Source organism: Lucilia sericata, unplaced genomic scaffold (assembly GCF_015586225.1).
Source record: "Lucilia sericata isolate MDLA Ls3-8-SP2 unplaced genomic scaffold, ASM1558622v1 Contig000588F_arrow, whole genome shotgun sequence".
NCBI classification, from domain to species: Eukaryota; Metazoa; Arthropoda; class Insecta; order Diptera; family Calliphoridae; genus Lucilia; species Lucilia sericata.
Genome location: NW_023994595.1, coordinates 95,198 through 113,137, shown reverse-complemented (window position 1 = coordinate 113,137; position 17,940 = coordinate 95,198). Strand labels below are relative to the sequence as shown.

At 28.2% G+C, this 17,940-nt stretch overlaps 1 pseudogene; it reads right to left on the bottom strand.

The window, feature by feature from the left end:
- The window catches only part of LOC119606468, a 103,398-nt pseudogene that overhangs the window by 34,557 nt on the left and 50,901 nt on the right, over positions 1-17,940 (bottom strand).

The window sequence follows — 17,940 nt, the reverse complement described above, 5'->3', positions numbered from 1 at the left end:
CAGTCGCTCGCAAATTTCGCGAACAATAGCACCATTAATAAAAAGGTTTATATTAAAATCGCCCATCAAAATTATATTATTATACCTAGAAGAGAAATTTTCAAGGACCCTTTCACAACAAAGGAATTGACCATTAGGAAGATATATAACACCTAACAAAGCTACTGAATTGTCCTCTAAAATTATCTCCACGAAAAGTGATTCAACATTAACATCATATTGTTCATCAAAAATATTACCAGTCTTTAAATTATTCCGTATGTATAAGCAAACCCCCCACCTCTACAACCACTTCTATCCATTCTAAAAAGTTTAAAACCAGGAATTGACACAGCCGAATCATAAATAAACTCCTTATACCATGTTTCCGTTATACCAACGGCATCAATATCGCAATCCATTATCAAGTTACGAATTTCATCAAATTTAGTGCTATTTTCTCTAGGAACCAAACTTTGTGCATTGAAGTGTAGAATATTAAAGTTTGCAGAGTTTATTACAGCATTAATTTTACTGCCATCAGAGGCAATTTCACCTAAATTCTCACCTAAATTCATCATAAACCCTAAAGTGTGCACAAAAATCAATCATCCCTATTAAAAACAAATTTAACTTATTTAATATATATAAAGGCAACATAAAATAAAGGTCGCAAAAAAGCAAAAATAAATTTAAAAATATTAAAACATTCAAAATTCATTAAAATTCAAAGTAAAAAAAATTAAAAGTTTACGAATGTAATAATTATGATTTAGTGATAAATAATAATAATAGTATTTAATATTACAATAAAATAACTTAAATTTCGTATTTAATTTTTTTTTCTTTTTTATATCAAATTAATTAAATATTCAAATTTTAATAATAATTAAAAAAAAAAATAGAGATCATATTTCAAATTTTGTTTTAAAAATTTTAAATAGTTTTAGTAAGTAACAACTACAAGATAACATTATTGTTAAAAATGGCACAAATTGTAATTGCATTTTTTATTTTATTTTATAAAAAAACTAATAACAAATCATCATTATTGTGCTCAAATATTTAATTTTTTAATTTAGTTAATTTTTTATTATTTTGTTTTTCAGTTTAATTTGTAATACGATTCAATTATTTTAAATTAGCATTTGTATGTATTTATTATGTAGAAAAGAGAAAATACAAATTAAAAAGAAAAAAAAGTTTTATTAAATAGTTTTATTTATTTAAATTCAATTGATATTAATTGTCTTCAAATGTATTTTTTCCTTTTCAATAATGTTGAATTTCTATTACTTCAGATTTATTCATAGTCGATTTGGTATACTTTAAGTTGGCATATGTATTAATTATGTATTAATGGGTACACTAAATTATTTACTTTTTATTTTCATAATTGTATATAGATACAGTGATGCCAAGTGTAGGGATTTTTCCCTTTTTGTAGGGATTTTTTTCAAAAATTTCACGTGTAGGGAAAAAGGGAAAGATTTCTTACTATTGTCAAATTGTAGGGATTTTTCAATTTCATAGTTTTTAACAACTAAAAATATACTCTTTCATGTATTAAACTTTTAAATTAAAAATGAAATCAGTTTTAAGTGTATCGTTAGTAAAAATTCCGCTTGTAATTTCTACAATATATGTGCCTACATATCGCTACAAGACTGGCATAATCCAAAATTCGGCTTTCTTAAACTAAGGTCTTCAAAACATGCGACATACTAAAATCTTTCATATAGATTTATGAAATTTCAAATATGTCTATTATTTTCGATATGAAATCGATTTTTTGTAAACGTAAAAACTAAAACCCACGTTTTTGTGAATATTAGACAACTAAAAATTTAATTTCAATTTAGATGAGAAACATATTAACCTCAACTATCTGAATCTGGATTTTTAAAACCCCTTGATTTGTTTAAAAGTTATTAAAAAAATAGTTAAATGTCATTAAATATACATATCCTTTTTTTTGAAACGACTTTTTGGATTATGCCAATCTTGTAGGGCGATATATTCTGACTCCTTATAGATAGAGTAGTCGGGGGCTTAATGCAGTAACTCAGGATTGAAAAAATGAATTTAATGTTCTGAAAATTTATAAAAGTAAACCGCAAAAAGTAAACGCAAAAGTAAACCTTATTTAAAATAATTATTTTATGAAAATTTTTTTGTTGGAGGCACATAAAATAAATTTTTATCACGATTCGATATACTACCATAAATCTTTCAATTGTTTTTTTTTTAATCTTAACTGAAGAGTCAGGGTTGGAAGATTTGTATGATGTAAAATTGAAAGAAAAAAAAATTAAAATTTAAATTCTAGAAATTTCATTCCTAAAAATTAAAAAAAAAATACATACATATATGTATATTATAAAACGGAGCTAATATTTTAGTTTTTGATGTTATTTTTGTATTTTTTTAAGATAAACTTTGAAAAAAATGGAAAAAAGTAGTGTAGGGAAAAATGTAGGGAAAATAAAAAGTGTGTGTAGGGAAAAAAGGGATTTTTTCTCATAAGCGTAGGGATTTCTGAAAAAAATCTCCTGGCATCACTGTATAGATATATCAAATACATGTAAATTTATCCAATTTACACTGAGTTAATAATTTTAATTTTAATTAGTTTAAATTATAGTTATTAATAAATTTTGAGTAATAAGGTTTTTATTTGTATATTAAACAAATTAAGTAATTAATAAACATTAAATTAATATGGTAAGTGTTTCAGATTCTATTATTAGTTCAGTTTTGTTCAAATAAGTATTTGTAATTTCCATTTAAATAAAAAAATATCAATTTAATTGTGTACAAAAATTATTTTTATTATCCTCTGAAAATTTTCTATTATAAATTTATCAGTTGGGCAACTAAAAATATGTTATATAACAATATTTCAAATTATTAATTAAAATGTATTTAATTTAGGCATTAATAATCAATAAATATGAAATATGTTATAAAATTAATAATAAAGAAATACAAATACAATTTGAGTTGAATATTACTAATAAAATAACTTTAATAGTATTATTACTTTAAAAGTATTATTAATAACTTTGATTAATTACTCTCAAAATTTGCAGTAAATATGTAATTAATATTTCAAAATAAATATCTAATATTACGAAGGAGAAAAAAAAAAATAAAAAAAATTAGAAAAGAAAAAAAAAATTATAAATATATTAGTGTACACCTTGAGAAAAATACATATGTTTTATAGAATGAAATTATTAACTACATGTGTGATTATACTACACATGAGAAAAAATATCTAAATAATCAAATGCCAATTTTAAGTACTATACAAAAGGATATAAGTATGAATGATATAAATGTATAATTTTCATTTTAAAATAATATAATAATTGCAATACAGTAACTATAATATCAATATAATAATAATTACCTGATGATAACAATAATTTATAACAAATACAATTTATTTTATATTATTAAATTACACTTATTACTAATTATTATCATCTTCAGGAAGATTCAAACAGCCATCCAATAGGTTTGCACACTGCTGGCTATCCAACAAAATATTTTTTCCGTCCAGCATAAGAATTTTGGCTTTAGGATTGTCCATATTTAATAGATACAATTTTTTTATTTTCTTCTCAGACAAAAGTTTGCGACAAAGATAATTTAGTTTGCCAGACGATGGGGACAAATTGTCGTTCAGATAAATTCTGGATTCAATGGTTCCACCTATGATTTTATTTAGCAATAACGGTTCTGATTTGTGGTAATTTTTCATGATGGTGTCACGTAATTGCACGGAATTCAATTTTACTATAAAGTATTTTCTATGTTTTATGTAACAGCAATGATTAATATCTGAGAGGCTAATATCCACTCCAACAAATTTGGCTATTTTAATTGTGTTTTCACGTATCTTTTCGATGGTACAATTTAATCCACTTATCAAAATATCCGATCGATTTAAGCGTCTTTCCAACATGTTGTTCTTGTATTGAAGTTGATGATATTTGTTCTCATACGCTTTATCTGCATTTTTGACACAAGAGTAACAATTAGCAACATCCGATTTAATATTAGCAATTTCAGTATTGACTTCTTTACGAAAATCATTAACCATCTGGACTACTTTAGTTTCTAGGTTTAAAAATCCGTTATCCATTCGATGCTCAATATTTACTTTGGTATCCTCAATTTTATTTTCTATTGAAATTTTAATTTCTTCCATTCGTTTGATAATGTCATTGTTAGTATTTTCACCAACTCCAATGCCTTTTTTACAATCATTACACAAAAATTTAGAAATATTTTTACGAACGGCATTTAATAATTGTTCAGTGACACCAGCACACTTGTTATGAAAGTAAAGACCACAACTTCCACATCCAATACTAGGATTAGTTTTTGTTATATTCGTGTGGCAAATAGGACACTGGACAGGATTCTTTGGTGACACACAGTGGTATAGGAAAAAAAAAAGAGGGAAATAATTCGGTAACTTCTAAACGGTTAATCCGATTTTAATGAAATTTGGTATGCACAAAGAGGAGGTGTTGTCGAGTTTAGGTTTTGAATTTGGACCTTATAGGCCAACCAGGGGCCCGGCGGGGGGTCCTCAAATTAGGACACCTCGGCTATGTTAAATTTTTAAAACGATCCTATTTCTTCATTTGAGTTCCGATTTAAAAAAAATTTCGTATGTAGAATCTCCTCATCGAGCACTATAAAAAATGTCGTCGTAGCAGTAAATTATCTCTTATAGTTTAGGAGATATTCGCATTTGAATATTAAAATTTTAAAATTTTTACCGTCCTTACTTTAGTTTTTTTGATAATAGCAGGTCCAAATATTTCCGATTTTCGCCATTTTTTTTTATTTGCTTAACAACAAGTTTATATACCAAGCAGTGAAAGAATTATGTAAAAATCATGACTGAGTCCAAAGTTATAGGCATTTAAATTTAAAAAATTAAAAAAAGGCGATTTTTTGTCATTTTTTTGGGAAAAAAGTATCTTTTTCTTTTTAAGTTATCTAAAAAGTTTCTAAGAAGATGTATATAGAATTTATACTTTTTGGAAAGCTGACTTTACATAAAATACGATAAATGAAACAAAACCTAAAAATTTTTGATACCGAGGGGACCAGGTCCATCCAAAAAAACCCTATTTTTTATGGAAAATTAAATTTTGAGCAAAAATTCTCAAATCGCATAGTCGATATCAAATTATAGTGACCTGTTTTATATGACCCAATATGTTCTTAATCATTTTGTAACGGGTTTCGATAACCCCGCCCCTGGTATGGATATAATAGGCAAAAAACTAAAAAATCCCATTTTTGGGATTTTTTAAAACTTTTTTGGGAATTCCGGGATTTCTAATAAGAAAATTCGAAATTTTGATTTAATTTTGGATTTTAAGTAAAAAAATCTACCTAACTGTAAAATTTCATCAAAAAATATTCATAAATAAAATTTTTATTGCAATTAGAAAAATTTGTATCTTCGCAAAAACTGAATAAAAAACATTTTTTAATTTTTTTTAAAAAAAGTATTCCGCGAATTTTTTAATTTTCAAAAATTATATACAGTTTTGAAAAATAGACAAAATTACCTTTCCATTGATATATAACATGCCTACCTAATGTTTTTTAAGTGACAAATTAATTAGGGAAAACTCAACATCTTTTAGAAAATTTACCTAGCACTATTATTTTCATCCATATATGTAACAAATTTAAGAGTTAACCTTATGGATGAAAATAATAGTGCTAGGCAAATTTTCTAAAAGATGTTGAGTTTTCCCTAATTAATTTGTCACTTAAAAAACATTAGGTAGGCATGTTATATATCAATGGAAAGGTAATTTTGTCTATTTTTCAAAACTGTATATAATTTTTGAAAATTAAAAAATTCGCGGAATACTTTTTTTAAAAAAAATTAAAAAATGTTTTTTATTCAGTTTTTGCGAAGATACAAATTTTTCTAATTGCAATAAAAATTTTATTTATGAATATTTTTTGATGAAATTTTACAGTTAGGTAGATTTTTTTACTTAAAATCCAAAATTAAATCAAAATTTCGAATTTTCTTATTAGAAATCCCGGAATTCCCAAAAAAGTTTTAAAAAATCCCAAAAATGGGATTTTTTAGTTTTTTGCCTATTATATCCATACCAGGGGCGGGGTTATCGAAACCCGTTACAAAATGATTAAGAACATATTGGGTCATATAAAACAGGTCACTATAATTTGATATCGACTATGCGATTTGAGAATTTTTGCTCAAAATTTAATTTTCCATAAAAAATAGGGTTTTTTTGGATGGACCTGGTCCCCTCGGTATCAAAAATTTTTAGGTTTTGTTTCATTTATCGTATTTTATGTAAAGTCAGCTTTCCAAAAAGTATAAATTCTATATACATCTTCTTAGAAACTTTTTAGATAACTTAAAAAGAAAAAGATACTTTTTTCCCAAAAAAATGACAAAAAATCGCCTTTTTTTAATTTTTTAAATTTAAATGCCTATAACTTTGGACTCAGTCATGATTTTTACATAATTCTTTCACTGCTTGGTATATAAACTTGTTGTTAAGCAAATAAAAAAAAATGGCGAAAATCGGAAATATTTGGACCTGCTATTATCAAAAAAACTAAAGTAAGGACGGTAAAAATTTTAAAATTTTAATATTCAAATGCGAATATCTCCTAAACTATAAGAGATAATTTACTGCTACGACGACATTTTTTATAGTGCTCGATGAGGAGATTCTATATACGAAATTTTTTTTAAATCGGAACTCAAATGAAGAAATAGGATCGTTTTAAAAATTTAACATAGCCGAGGTGTCCTAATTTGAGGACCCCCCGCCGGGCCCCTGGTTGGCCTATAAGGTCCAAATTCAAAACCTAAACTCGACAACACCTCCTCTTTGTGCATACCAAATTTCATTAAAATCGGATTAACCGTTTAGAAGTTACCGAATTATTTCCCTCTTTTTTTTTTTCCTATACCACTGTGTGACATTATGAGAATGTATTAATTTATATTATTTATTTATTAGGAGTATGTGTGAATAAATATAGATTTGTTTTTTTTTTTATTAATTAGATGTTGGGTAATTTTAACTTTTACACATATTAATAGTAAAATGCAGTATTATTTTCTTTTCACCAAAAATATTATTAATTAATGTATTTGTGTGCGTAAATTATTGTATTGTTTATTTATTTTGTTTTATTTTTTTATCCATCAAGTTGACAACACTAAATATTTCTTATATGAATCTTTCAAATTCCTTTTATCCACAACATTCTTCCCACTAAATGTTACTTTTAAGATCTTTACTCTCCATCATTTCTTACATTTATTCTGTCCTTCATATGTATGTGTTTAAATCAAACGTTATATTGATATCATGTACAGTGAATCAACTACGTTTTTTGCCTACCTTTTTTTTAAGAGAATTTTGTTTTTTGTTCATAAATAAAATTCAAAAAAACAGGTAAAAAGTAAATTTATGTTTTCCAATTGAAAATAGAGATTATGTAGAATGGGAAAACCAGGAAAAAAATATAAAAATAAAAATTTTATTGCATTTGTTGTTGCATTTTATTATTTTTCATCAGAATTTGCACGGCAATAAAGTATTTTGCATATTGAAATTTCCAGTTAATTTCGTTGGGTTTTCAAATTATTTTTTAATTGCTTTTTGGAATTTATTGTTTTATTGTTAAAAGGACACGTGTTAAGTATTTTTCAATTGTAATTTTCAAAAATCATATCCTTATTGTGTGAAACTGTGTAGTTATTTGCATCAAAAATGTTTAAAGGGAAATAATGAGGCAATTCCAATATAAAAAATTAGTTTAGATTTTTAGAACAAGTATAAATCAATGAAATTCAATTATGAGATGTTTAATCAATCATTAAAAAATATAAAATATAGAAATTGATGAAATAACACAAAGAATTATTAAAAAAAACGCACTGAGTTATCTTTCAAAATCTTTAACTGCCAAAGGAGAGCGACGTGTATCCAAGCAAAAACCATTGAAGTCCTCATTTTTCTTCTCCAAAGTCCATATACGAACTTAAAAGAACACTATGTTTAAATTTGGACCTCTAAACAGACCTTAGGTTGCTTGGAAACAATATAAAGTGAACTATCGTGTGGTACGGGAAAAATACTTAATTTAGATATTTACAAATAGAGGCGGTTCTCATCACCTAAGATCCACAAAAGCAATATTTTTCAGCTAATACATACACTTATATATAGTTAGAACACAAATCAAGAATAACTATCCAAATCCAACTACGCCTACTGTATTTTATTCATAAAATAATGCATTCAAAATATGAGATAGAATATCAAAATTCTAGCATGTAATAGTTCTATAGTGGTATACGGTGATATCCCCATACTTAGAGTGGCTAGGATGGTACTTAGTGTTAGCTTTATTGAATAAGAATCAATATTATACAATTCTAAATGAAATTCACACAGTACTCCCCAAATAGTAATGTAAGTAATGTAGTAATGTAGTTTTTGTTTATCAATACAAAATGACCAAAAACCCAGATTATTTTTGTTATAATCTATAGATTTATACCCCACTAAAATTTTTTTCTAGGTCCAAATCCATTGATTTCCTAATATATCATGTATCCAATTCAAAATTACTTATTATTTTAGAAATTAAATTTTTCAATATTTGACTTAACATGAAATCTATCGTGATTTCATGTTAAGTCAAATATTGAAAAATTCTTATAGGTATATAGGATAATAAATCGGTTAAGAAATGTCCAAACTTAGACGTTCCACTACTAAAATATCTAAAAAATGCTATTCTAATACATAGGAGTAATAAAAATATTAAATTTTATAAAATAATGCAGCAATATTAAAAAAATGAACAAAAAACCTAAAAAAGCAAAAAACTTTATTGACCTCAAAAATTAACAATACGTTCACATTTTATCAAAAATCTAGTTAATTAATATCACGATTTTACTTTTTATGGTAGAAAATTAAAATATAAGATATTCTTTAAAAAGTACAACAAACAAATTGCTTTATTTTGCTAAAAATAATTGTTCAGATAAAGTTTTTTCTTAAAATTTATAAAATTTTACATAGGCAAATTACTTAATTGATTCACTGTATATGTATATACATATATGGAAACAAATGTAGATTTATTCTATTGTAGTTTTTGGTGTCCATTAAATGTTGTGTTGAATTTTGATTTATTTATATTTATTTCACTTATATAGATTGTAATATGCATTAATATGAGAAAAGTAATTTTTAAAGCAATTAAAATATTTATTTGTATTTTGTAAAATTAATTAGATGTTGGGTTGAAACTTGTTTAATTCTAACTTTTACACATATTAATAGTAAACTTTCCACCAAAAATATTGATAATTAATGTATTTGTGTGCGTAAATGATTGTATTTTTGATTTATCTTGTTCTATTTTTTTTATTCATCAAGATGACAACACTAAATATTTCTTTCTTCAAATTCCTTTTATCCACAATATTCATACCACTAAATGTTACTTTTAAAATCTTTTACTCTCCGTAATTATACCCACCATCAAAAAAGATGGGGGGTATATTGATTTTGTCATTCCGTTTGTAACACATCGAAATATTGGTCATAGACCCACAAAAGTATATATATTCTGGGTCCTCATTAAATTCTAAGACGATCTAGCCATGTCTGTCCGTCTGTCCGTCCGTCTGTCTGTCTGTCTGTCTGTCTGTTGAAAGCACGATAGAGTCCGAATGGAAAGAGCTAGAGGGTTGAAATTTCACATAAATATTTTTTATAGGTAAGGTTTGTTTGGTATTGAAAATGGGCAATATCGGTCCACGTTTTCGGATAGCCCCCATACAAGTGGCCCCTCGAAAAGCAGCTCTAACAGCCATAACTTGTTTAAAAATATGAATATAGCGATGAAATTCGACATAAGTAAGTTTCTTGTGATCCAAAATCACTGTGCAAAATTTTATGAGGATCGGTCCATAATTGACCCTACCCCCCATATAAGGTCCCCTTCAGAAAATGACTTTAACGCTCATTACTGGCTTAAAAATTCTAGTATATAGATGAAATTCGACATAAGTAAGTTTCATACGAGTCAAAATCTATCTAAAAAATTTTATGTTGATCGGTCCATGATTGACCCTACCCCCCATATAAGGTCCCCTTCAGAAAATGACTGCAATGCTCATTAATGACTTAAAAATACGAGTGTAGCGATGAAATTCGACACAAAAAAATTTAATACGAACCAAATTCTGTCTACCAAATTTTATGAGGATCGACCCATAATTGACCCTACCCCCCTATATAATGTCCCCTTCAGAAAATTACTTTAACGCTTATAACTGGCCTAAAAATATGAATATATAGATGAAATTCGACATAAGTAAGTTTCATTCGAGTCAAACGAGGTTTGATGGTGGGTATATAAGATTCGGCATAGCCGAATATAACACTCTTACTTGTTTTTTTTTGCATTTATTTTATCATTCATATGTATGTGTTTAAATCAAACGTTATATTGATATCATGTTTATTGATATCATGTATATGCATATACATAAATGGAAACACATGTAGATTTATTCTGTTTTAATTTTTAGTGTCAATTAAATGTTGTGTTGTATTTTAATTTATTTATATTTATTTCACTTTTGCGGATTGTAATATGCATTAATATGAGAAAAGTAATATTTAAAGTAGTTAAAGTAGTTTAAAGTAGTTAAAATATCATGTATGTTTTTTTTTAGCTTGTCTTAACACCAAGTCCATGTGAGATATTCCAGTCAAATTTATTTTGTTAAAGTTTTTCGGGATTATTATCAAAACACACTTATATTTATATTCAACTAGCTATACCCTGTGTGCTTTGCTACCCTAAAAGGAATATGTATAAATAAATACCAGATTTTTTATATGTAACATATGAAAGATGTCAAGCAAATTATTGCAAGTTCGCCAGTTTCTATCTATCGCCAATTTCTATCTATCTATAAAAAATTTGAATAATATAAGAGTTTCCAATATGCACGAAATTTTGTATTTAATTCATATATGTTGTGCCAAGCCACCCATTGAAAGTCCGCCCGTTATGCTCTAAATGTTCACATGAATTTCAAAGTTCTCCATGTAAAATTTGAAGATTCTAGCTCTAATAGTTTCTCAGATATACGAATTTTTCTATTTGATTCATGTGGGGGCTTCAAGACCCCCCAGATGAAAGACCGCTTTTTTCCTCCAAAATGTTCAAATGAATATTTAAGTTCTTCGTGCAAAATTTGAAGAATTTAGTTCCATTAATTTTCCAGATAAACGAATTTTTGTCTTTAATTAATATAGGAGGTGCCGCTCCCCTCATGGGTAGTCCGCCAATTTATTACCCAAAATGTTTTGATGGAGGTTAAAGTTTTTCGTGCAAAGTTTTAAGATTCTAACTGTAATAGTTTCCAAGATAAACGTATTTTTGTATTTAATTTATATGGGAGGTGCCACGTGCAAAGTTTTAAGAATTTAGTTCTATTAGTTTCCCAGATCAACGAATTTTTGTTTTTAATTAATATGGGAGGTGCCGCTCCCCTCATGGGTAGTCCCCCAATTTATTACCCAAAATGTTTACATGGATGTTAAAGTTCTTCGTGCTAAATTTTAAGAATTTAGTTATATTAGTTACCCAGATAAACGAATTTTTGTGTCTAATTTATATGGGAGGTGCCACGCCCCCTAATGCTAGTCCGCCTACTTTTTGTCCTAAATGATCATATTGACACTAAAGTGGCTCCGAAAAAATTTATATATATAGAAGATAAGCTCAGAATTAAATATTAATCACTTTTTTACATAGATCATATTTTATAATTCAAATTATTTAATATTTTCAAAGATTTTTTTGCTTTTGCTTCATGACCGCGAATTTTTCTCAACCGCACATATTGACGTTGCTAGACGTTTTTTACCTAAATTTTTTCGACAGATCATTTCGTTCTGTTTCGTTTATGATCATTTAGGTAAAAATATACAGGTAATGATAATTTCGATTCATTCCCTATAAGAAATATCAATGACTGAATTACAGGTTATAGTAATATAGTCCTAAATGTTAATAGGTAGACAATTTGTAATTTTTTACTTTGAAATACCTGTATCGGAAATGACAAGAATCGGTATATAAGTAAACTTCTTAGATTTTAAGTACCATATTTAATAAATCTACAATGAAGATTACATTAAACGAAGAGTTGTGTTCCGTTTTATGGAGTGTATCTTCAAAAGGGCCAGAAAGAATTGAAGACATTTCAAATTATATAAAAACTACATATAGTAGAAAAGTAGACAAAACAGGCATATCAAAAATTTAAAACTTTTTGATGTAAAAAGTAAGTCTGTGGATGGAAATCAAAAGAAATTTCGATTAAAATTTTGTAGTTGGATGGAAACTACTACGGAAATCTCAACTTTCAACACATCAACAGGAGCGCCTTGCAAGTCATACGAAGACTTATGTTCAAGGTCAAAAAAAAAGAGGGTCACACAAAAACTTTTTTCAATCTCAAATGAGGAAATTGCTGATACATTTAACGAAATGCTGAAAAAGGAAAACCAACCTATGGATGTCGTACATATTGCAACTATTCTTCCTAATGCATCACCAAAACGACTTAAGCGAATTGTGGAAAGTATACCAACTCCAACATCACAATCAAATTTTACTGAAGAGGAAGCAATAGCGCTTATGTTGGAACTGGGTCTCAGTCGAAATAAGTACCAAATATTAAGGAAAGCTCTGCATGAAAAAGGACACAATATATTACCATCATAGAAGGCGATCTAGGAAAAAAAAAAAAACAAACTATCCTACCATCACCTATTGCTGTTAATGATGTGGAAGCTTGTATTGATATATCATCTTTGCTCGAAAACACAGGATCAAGAATTGTGTCAGACTTTTCAGAAGACCAACTTAGGAAAATTCATAACTGTGATGTTGTCTTAATATGTAAGTGGGGATGTGACGGTTTATCAGCACTTCCAGAATACAAACAAGCTTGTGGAAGTCGGACATTAGCAGACTACAAAAGTGTATTTATGTCATCATTAGTGCCATTACGAATTCGTTCATATTCCCTTAATCCATCATCGTCAAGCATGGGAAATTCATTTGAAGATATATATATATATCAATACAACTCCGGGTTCAAAAAATTTTTGTAGACCCATTGGATTTGAACATATAAAGGAGTCAAAGAAAACAACAAAAGATTTAGTGGAATATTTAAAAGATGAAATAAATGCACTGGAGCCCATTTGCATAAAAATAAAGGAATTCTCTATTAACGTATCATATCAGCTAAGCTTAACAATGATTGATGGAAAGGTCAGCAATGCCATAACAGAAACTTCTTCCTTCTGGAGATGCTCAATATGTAATGAGAAAAAGTCGCAATTCTCAAATATAAATAAAAGCAGAAGTATTAATGAAGAAGACCTGTCTTTCGGAATTTCACCACTTCATGCCAGAATACGATTTTTGGATTACTTTTTACACATAGCATACGACCTCAAATATAGAGGTGTGCCAGAGAATCTTACTAAATCAACAAAAAATAATGAAGAATTGAAAGAACTGAGAGCTGCGGAAAAAAGCAGAATCCAAGAAGAATTTAAAGTTCAGATGGGATTAAACATCGACAAACCACTTCCAAGTTGCGGTAGTACAAATGACGGTAATACGGCGAGAAGGTCTTTTCGTGATTTTGAAATTACTTCAAAAATAACTGGAATCGACAAGGAGTTGCTTCGAAGAGTTAACACTATTTTAATGGCACTGAATAGTAAACATAAAATTAATGGAAATCGATTTGGGGAATATACATCTGAAATTTCTAAATTACTTGTATCTCTGTATCCATGGAGGGAACTAACACCAACAGTACACAAAGTATTGTGTCATGGTCAAATAATAATTGAATCGAATATTCTTCCACTTGGAGAGTTAACAGAAGAAGCCCAGGAAGCGAGATTTTAAGCATGTTCAACTATTCAGCTCAAGAAAATGCTCCAGGCAATCACAGAATGAAGATATTTTTAATAGTTTACTTCTATCTTCTGATCCTGTTCTTTCAACTATACGAAAAAGATGGATTTGTTATGAAACTTTATCATCTCAAAACAAGGAAGATTTAAAGGACTTATATTACCTTCTGGATATGTATACCGATATGACAGATTATTTTATAGAAAATAAGTAGTGTTAGGAATTAACTATATAAGTAGGTTGTAAGAATTAATTGTATTATGTTTAAGATAAACATTTCAAAAAAAAAGCTATTATACTAACTGATGATATTGTATTAAATTGTGTTTTATATTTCGGTGGGCGGGAAAGGTAATTTGTGTGGGGTGATTTAGGTGTTGTTGTGCGTGGCTCATAATAAAATTATAACTTTTTATTGTATATACAATGTTATAGTCTTTAATAAAATAATTAACTAAATAATTTTAAAAATTGTCCAAATATTTTATTCAACACCAAATGTATGTTCTGTCATACTTAATACTAAAATATGAAAAAGATGAAATTAAAGGACACAGGTTTAAATGAACATATTTTTGAATGTAATTGAGATATTGGCTTGAAATTTTTTGTAAACGGTCGAGAATTTCCATATCTAACTAAAAAATGATATTAAGGGATAAATATGGACTAAATTGTTGTAGCTATCTGCGACCCTATTAAAATTTTGATATAAATCATAGTTTTAGAAATTAAACAAAACAAACATTAAACAAACATATTACATATATATGACAAAATCTTTATTTATGAACAAAACTCAATGAAATATTCAACGCTTGTTAAATTTGTCATTTAAAATAAGAAAATGCAAAAAAAAAAATTGAAAAGGTCAAAGGGCATCCCGCAATTCCCAAAAATAGGAATGAAAATCCCAAAAATGGGATTTTTTACTTTTTTGCCCATAGGGTCCACATTTCTTTCAGGGCTGGGAAAATACTTTTGGAGTAAATAGAAAACATATTGAGGTTTCCAAAAGTTCTTTCAGTTTTCTGATCCCAGCTTTGGGATTTTAGAACATGTCGCCCAAATTTGAAGTTTTGATAAAAAATAGGTCACATTCGGAAGGACGCAGTGGCAACCTTTTCAAAAAATAGGACAAGTTTTTTACGCCAAAGCGTTCTGCGTAAAGATACCTTTTAGAAAACTATAAAATTGTTATATGTTCTTAAAGAAAATTTTATTTTATTAATAAAAGAGTTAAGACACATTTTTGGCAAAAAAACGCCAAAAATCTAAAATTTTTTGAATTTTTAAATTAAAAAACGTATATTTTTGGATCTGTAAACGATATTGATCTGAAATTTTTTGTATATTATTGGAAATTTTGTTGTCTAACTAACAAGAAAAAATTGAGTCCATTTGGTCCAAAATTACGCCCGGTATTCAAAAAAGGCGGACAAAGGTATGGCAAATTTTGTATCACTAAATTTTTAAATGCCTATAACTCGGATATTATAAGAGATATGTAGTATGTTTTTCAAGCATGTTTTTTCAAGATCTCGTCGAGCGCTTTCACAAAGTATAAAAATCTTTGTATTTGGGTGAAAAAAAATGGTACGAGTTTAAAAATTTTACATGTCGTAGGTACCCTACTTTGAGCCGCCACAGCGCCGTCCCTGGGGCATCTGCAGGGTTCATCTTCAAAACTTAAACTCGAATACTCCTTGGCTACGCTCACGCCAAATTTTATCCCGATCGGATCAGCCGTTTAGAAATGCCAGATTTATTTCCAAAAAATTTCCATTCTGCCCCACTGTGCACCATCAGTGGTGATAGAGGGTATATATAACTTTGTCATTCCGTGTGTAATACCAAGAAATATTCATCTGAGACCAAACAAAGTATATATATTCTGGGTCCTGATGAAATTCTGAGTCGATTTAGCTATGTCCGTCTGTCCGTCCGTCTGTCTGTCTGTGTAAAACACGCTCACGTTAAAACGAAGCAATATAATTTAACCAAATTCACCCGAAATATTCACTATTATCCGGTACATTTTGTATTGAAAATGAGCAAAATCGGTTCACATCGGGAAAAGTTATGAATCAAAATTTAAAACAACTCCGAAAAAAATAAGCATGTTTTACACATTCTGATGTAATTTTCTCGAAAACTATGCAAGATAATTTCATGAAAGTCATCATACGTTCGTTTCTACACAAGATATTGATTCCTGCTGAAAATTGCCAGAATCGGTCAATAATTTCATATACCTCCCATACAAAAGTACATATTCCCGGAAAATTAGTTTTTTCTTAATAACTTCCGTTAGAATGTTGATATCTTCACAAAACTTTACAAATTAAAATCTTATGTCAATAGAATTCATTGGGAGAAAACATTTTTTGGATCGGTCCATAATTGGTATTAGCTCCCATACAGGGTCCCCTCCCGAAAATCACTTAAAAGCACATAACTCATTACTAAATTAAGATATCCATATAAAATTTGGTACAAGTATTGCTCTCATATACAGAAATATTTTTATGCAATTTTTTTGCGATCGGTCCATAATTTGTCATAGCTCCCATACAAGGACCCTTAACGAAAATCACTTAAACGCGCATAACTCATTACTAAATTAAGATATCCATATAAAACATGGGATAGGTATTGCTAATATGCACAGAAATATTACTATGAAATATTTTTCCGATCGGTCCATAATTGGTCATAGCTCCCATACAAGGACCCTTCCCGAAAATCACTTAAACACACATAACTCATTACTAAATTAAAATGTCCATATAAAGTTTGGTGCAAGTATTGCTCATGTGCACAGAAATATTACTATGAAATTTTTTTCCGATCGGTCCATAATTGGTCATAGCTCCCAACAAGGTCCCCTCCCGAAAATCACTTAAACACACATAACTCATTACTAAATTAAAATATCCATATAAAGTTTGGTACAAGTATAGCTCTCACATATAGAAATATTACTATGAATTTTTTTTCCGATCGGTCCATAATTGGTCACAGCTCCCATACAAGGTCACCTCCCGAAAATCACTTAAATGCACAATATTCATTGCCAAATAATGATATAGATACAGAATTTTGAAATTTTGTCTTTATATACATAATAATTGGTCCTAGGTCCTTTTACGAAAATCTCTTAAACGCACATTACTCATTACTAAATAAAGCTATTGATACAAAATTTGGCACAAATATTAGTTTGGTATACAAAAATTCTATTTCAAGATTTTTTCATGATCGGTCTATAACATGGGTGCGGTCGGTGCCATGCAAGTGTCCCTTCAGAAAATCACTTGAACACACATTACTTATTACAAAATTACGATATAGATACAAAATTTGACTGAAATATAGTTTTTATGTACAGAAATTTTGCTTAAAGAATATTTTACGATCGGTCTATAATTGGTCATATCTCCCATACTAGGTCCTGCCCCTAAAAACAATTTGTGTAGAACAAAATTATATATATGTATTTTGAAAATCCTTAAATCTTTTACACACATGCATACATGCACATTATTAAATATCGTTAAAGCATATCTAAGGGCGCTATACAAATATAAAAGAAAATGGGGTTTGTAATGTTCAACAAATCTTGGAATTGTAACAGATTTAAGCTGTTTAAATCTTGGTGTTTTTCTATTTAAGACATGAGAAAACTTATTTCTAAAAATATTTGATCAATTAAAAAACTATTAATATAAAAGTAGCTGGTGGAGGGTATTTAAGATTCAGCTCAGCCGAATATAGCACTCTAACTTGATTTGTATATATCATCTTCAATTATGTTAGTTATGATATTCATGCCAATCACGATTTATTTAGTGATGGATCACCTAACATAAAGTTGTT